Source organism: Capra hircus, chromosome 21, assembly GCF_001704415.2.
Source record: "Capra hircus breed San Clemente chromosome 21, ASM170441v1, whole genome shotgun sequence".
NCBI classification, from domain to species: Eukaryota; Metazoa; Chordata; class Mammalia; order Artiodactyla; family Bovidae; genus Capra; species Capra hircus.
The window spans coordinates 53,926,072-53,932,096 of NC_030828.1; the positions used below are offsets into that span (position 1 = coordinate 53,926,072).

The 6,025-nt window shown below is 38.9% G+C and overlaps 1 pseudogene; it reads left to right on the forward strand.

Annotated features, from left to right (window-relative positions):
- Positions 283-613, forward strand: LOC102176464 (annotated as a pseudogene).

Sequence of the window (6,025 nt, forward strand, 5' to 3'; positions counted from 1 at the left end):
AAATAGGTTAGGCAACCCTTGACAAAGGAAAAATAGAGGAGAGAGACATATGTGGAGAAAAATGGAGAAAAACTTCCTTATCTCTCTGCAACCTTACTCTCTCAAATACCCCTATTTCTTAATTACGCTGGCAGCAAATCACCAGCATAACAGGAAAATATCAACTAATTAATGGTGAGCCATGGTCATTGGCCATAATCTTCTCTAAAAGCTATTGGCCACTCTTGCAGCCATCTTGGACCTGGTGGAGGCCTGCTGGGAATGGGACTTTTAAAACAACAAATATGTCTGGAAGGCTGTGGTCCAAGGCCATTTTTGCTGGCTATAACCGGAGTCTACGGAACCAAAGGGAACACACTGCTCTCCTGAAAATTGAAGGTGTGTATGCTCAAGATGAAACTGAATTCTGTCTAGGCAAGAGATGTGCTTATGTGTACAAAGCAATGAACACAGTCACTCCTGGTGGAAAACCTAACAAAACCAGAGTAATCTGGGGAAAGATAACTTGAGCTCATGGAAACAGTGGCATGGTTCGCACCAAATTCCAAAGCAACCTTCCTGCTAAGGCCATTGGACACAGAATCCATGTGATGCTTACCCTTCGAGGATTTAAACTTCTTGAAAACAAACAAAAGTGTGGATTTTAAATAAATAAAAGCGTTAGTATACATGTCAATGTATGGCAAAACCAATACAGTATTATAAAGTAAAATAAAGTAAAAATAAAAAATTAATTTAAAAAAATACATTCATGTATTTCTTGAAAGAATAGAAAAAATAAATAAATAAATAAATAAAAGCTATTGGCCAATGATTTTCAACCATGTTGCCTATGAGACTCAGTTGTGATTCTGTGTGTGTGTGTGTGTGTGTGTGTGTGTGTGTGTATGTATCAAGGCCACTCAAACCAGAATTTCCTAAGGTGACTGTACATTTCAAATTACTCTGAAATTTTAACCTGGAAGATTCAGCATTTAATTGTGTGTATGATTCACATTGGAGAGTCTGTTTCTGAAATCTCATCTTGAAAATAGGTTAACTACCACATCGATTTCATTAAATAAAGGAAATAATCTATTTCTATGTTTAAATAAGGAACTATATTGCATCAAATTCTTTTTAGAATCAGCATTAATAAAAAGAAACATCTCATTTCAAAAATTCCCTGAAATTTTTTTCTGATATCTAGTCATAAATTCCTCACAAGTGAAAAGTTTATAGTCACAACAGTCTGTTGTTTTTCTATATTTTCAAAATTGAAAGATGAAGAATAAAGACTTTGATCTGACTGACAAGATAATGACAGGGACAGAAAGAGTATTTTTTAGGACATATTTTCAAAATTGTGCATATGGAATGATATTTTCCAACTTAGAAAATCCCATTATTTTAAATGGCATTTACAAGATCACATTTTGAATGCCTTTGAAATTTTATCCTAGAATATTCAACTGTGATGGTGTCTATTTGACTTAAGCTCACATTGGATAACTTACTTTTTTTTTACAAGTCACTATTTCAACACACAAGTGCTTTGAAGTTAAGAAATAACCATCTAATATTTTTAAGCTTTTAATCAATTTTAACATTATTAAAACTTAAGTAAAAATTATTTCATAGCAAAAACCGAAACTATTTCTGAAAAACTTTATGTAATTAAAACAGTATAAAGAAAAAGAGATTAAAAAGGATTATAATCTGAACTTGGAGATATTAGTAATCATATGATGTTTTCATGCTTTATATTATAATAAAAACATCACATCAGAACATTCATATTCATGATTCAAGTTGCTAACCTAGAATGTTTTTACATTTTAACCATTTTTTGAGTTGGTAGTCTCTCATTAGGAGGTCAGTAATCTCCTGATAATTTATTAGCAGTTTTGCTGGAGCTGCTCCCTGGGTTTCCATTTTCTACATTTACATATGGCTTTTCCTGCCACCCCCACATCTAACAGTGATGGTGTCAGTTCTGGTGACACCGTCTCCAAGAGCGTGAATCATTTGGGATGATGATCAGTTAAAGTAGCAGCACACTACAAGGCAATCTGACGGCCAGACTAGGGTTCAATTATCCATTTGCCCCTGAATTCAGTTCAGTTCAGCTCAGTCGCTCAGTCGTGTCCAACTCTTTGCAACCCCATGGACTGCAGCACACCAGGCCTCCCTATCCATCACCAACTCCCGGAGTTCACTCAAACTCACGTCCATCGAGTCCGTGATGCCATCCAGCCATCTCATCCCCTGTCATCCCCTTCTCCTCGTGCCTTCAATCTTTCCTGACTGAAATAACACCCAGTTTTTCAGATGCAATGATTAAGTAAACCACCAGGGCATATGCAGAAAATGGTGGACACAAATCATAAAATGTCACTATCTATCCACAGTTACCAACTTACCAGTTATCATTTCATTTTTGTTCATTTATTTCCATCTGTTTATTGTTTACAAACCCTTCTCGTCAGTACATTAGTCAGATACCACCTAACCTTTGATCCTCTGGAGGAGGGAAAGGCCATCCACTCCAGTATTCTGTCCTGGAGAATTGCAGGGACTATATAGCCCATGGGTTGCAAGGAGTTGAAAATGACTGAGTGACTTTCATTTTCACTTTCTTTGACTTTGGTACTTACTACAGTTTCCATTAAACTAAAATTCTAAAGTAGCTTTTCAAATGTTGAGTTTTTATCTTTACCAACGTAAAATTGTAAAACCTTCCTTATCCATTCATTGCATCAAAATCTTGATTTCTCTAGATATTAAATCATTAATCTTATTTGAATATATTGATATTTCAAGATCAAAGCTTCCATTTTAACAAATTTACATGGCAACCAATAATAAATCCTAAGATGCCCACATTTTTGGATCATGACCTGACTAAATCTTTTGTCTGAAGCTGATGCTACAATACTTCTATATTTGGAAACAAAGAACATATTTAGGGGATTATACTTAGACAAGGACAGTAAAAAATCTTTCTTTTACATAATTTTCCTTTTCCTGAGCACATGCAGTATATTTATAGCTCTGCAGGTTAACAGAAAACATGGATGTTATTATACATGCTGCTTTGTTCCTCTGGCTTTCTTCAAAACATCTAAGACAAGAGCCTCTCATAATTTTCTGTAACAGAACTTTGCTGCCACCAACTGAGCACATTCACCCAATGCAAGGGGATGTTTTTTATAAAGCAATGCTGGAAAGGAAGATGACGGAAAGCGCACACATTCTCTTGGCCTGGATCCCAGACACTAACCAGAACCCCATTTCTAATCCATTTCTAATTAGGAATGCCGCCAGAACAATGGCAGCCCTCCCCTCACAGTCCTAAACCAATTTATATTAATATAAAACTCCTCCTTAATTTGTAATCACAGGGAACTTGTTTTAGTCATACAAACAAGCATAAATCAAAGGCTTGTGCCAGGAATGTCACATCATGAAACCGTGATGCTGAACTGATCAATGAGCTAGACTAAGGTGGTTACCAGGTCAGAGAGGCAAACCCTTCTCATCTCACTGACACTAACAAATTCTTATTAAAAAGGCGGCAAAGTCTCCACTCTGCTGTGCTGTGCTAAGTCGCTTCAGTCATATCTGACTCTTTGAGACCCTATGGACCATAGCCCACCAGGCTCCTCTGTCCATGGGATTTTCCAGGCATGAATACTGGAGTGGGTTGCTATGCCCTCCTCCAATGGATCTTCCCTACCCAGGGATCTAACCAACATCTCTTACATATCCTGCATTGGCAGGCAGGTTCTTTACCACTAGCGCCAAAGTGTCCACAGATGACTCTAATTTCTTCTCTCTGGGCCAAATTCATACGTCTTAGGGATAAAATATCAGTCCGTTGGGGCTTCCATAGTAATTCAGGTGGTAAAGAATCCACCTGCAATGCAGGAGACCTGGGTTTGATCCCCTGGTTGAGAAGATCCCTGGAGAAAGGCACAGCAACCCACTCCAGTATTCTTGCCTGGAAAATCCAATGGACAGAGGAGCCTGGCAGGCTACAGTCCATAGAGTTATACAGAGTCTGACAGGACTGAACCAGCTTAGCACACACACCCACACATCAGTTACTTGAGTGACCCTAGACCTTAGCAACACTTCAGAAGCACCTGGTAAGATACAAACTACAACACCTCCAGAACTACCAATCAGAACCTCCTAGAAGAGTCTTTGGGCACAGAAGATCCTAGTTCACAGCCAAAGTTGAGGATCGCCAGCTGAGTAAATGGCAACCCACTCCAGTGTTCTTGCCTGGAGAATCCCAGGGACAGGGGAGCCTGGTGGGCTGCCGGCTATGGGGTCACACAGAGTGGACACGACTGAAGTGACTTAGCAGCAGCAGCAGCTGAGTAAATCCTATTTTCTCTCTCTCTCTCTCTCTTTTTTTTTTTTTTTTTTTTGGAAGAGGGAGAAGGCTCAAAAGAGTAAAAGTAATGCACAAAATTGTGTGCCCAGGCCCTCAAGGAAAACCCTGAGAAGACCTGGAGCGCTGGGTTTAGACAGTGTGGTACCAGCTCACTGAAGAGACTTAGTCTGCCTGGAAACACCTCCAGCATGTTGACCTTTGCCATACTGCTTTGTCCTCTTGAACAATTCAGCACCAGCAAGATGAAAATGCTGTGAGGGTCAAAAAAACAGTCCTTGGAAGGTAGATAATAAGGAAAATAACTCCAGTTTATTTTACTTCATACCTGCCCCATTTAGCCTGAAATTTTTTTGCCTTAAACCTTATAAGAACTGAAAATATCTTTCAGTTCAGTTCAGTTCAGTCGCTCAGTCGTGTCCGACTCTTTGTGACCCCATGAATTGCAGCACGCCAGGCCTCCCTGTCCATCATCAACTCCCGGAGTTCACTCAGATTCACGTCCATCGAGTCAGTGATGCCATCCAGCCATCTCATCCTCTGTCGTCCGCTTTTCCTCCTGCCCCCAATCCCTCCCAGCACCAGAATCTTTTCCAATGAGTCAACTCTTTGCATGAGGTGGCCAAAGTACTGGAGTTTCAGCTTTAGCATCATTCCTTCCAAAGAAATCCCAGGGCTGATCTCCTTCAGAACTGTGCATTGAATACAACCTATTTTGCTAATTCCCATGACACCAATATTTTTCTCTGAATAGACAGTCATCTATGTGCTTTAAATAAATGTTTCATATAAACTATTTTAAGTAAAGTTAATATATGTTTGAAGATTTTCATGTGTTTGGCTTAGTATTTATAGTATAAAAAGAAAACAATTTAAAACACAATACAATAATATTTGCTCCTACAGTTTTGTAAATTTTTTTTTAACCTCCCTCTTGGGAAGCTTTATTTTAGGCTTCTTTCAGTGTCTTGTAAAAAGATTTATCTGCCACCATAATGAAAGGGAGTTCATATTTTATTTCTCCTACTTCTTAGATGCCCCCTCCACTCTACCAGCCCTATTGCCATCCATCCCTAGCTCTACCTCAATAATTTTGTGTCAAGTCTAACCCTGGTTCATCTACTCTCCTGCCTAGAGATGATTTTAACCTACTCTCCTAGCAAGCACCCAAGAATCCTTGAAATTAAATGGACACTACTGCTCCCACCTGATTGAGATGGCTCTATTCTCTTTTTAAAATTAAATTTTATTGGAGTACAGCTGCTTTACAATGCTGTGTTGGCTTCTACTGCACAGCAAAATGAACCAACCATAAATATATCCCCTCCCTTTTGGTGACCTGAATGAGATGGTGCTATTTGTGATGATAGGATGGCTCTGTTCTTGGCAATAAGAAGAAAAATGTGGTTCTTCCTACTAGGGCCTTCAAGCTGCCACTGCAAAGGATTAGAATTGCATTCTACCAAAAAATAGAAGAAGTAGCACAGAGAAATAAACATTGAGTTGTACTCATCTAGACAACAGAGATTCCTATTTTTGGAAATACAATCACTAATTTTATGGAAGCAGGAGGGGGTGAGAGAGAAGCAAACAACAAGGAGGCTGGTGGTGGAAGTGACTTGACTCCATTATGAGTGAGAGCTA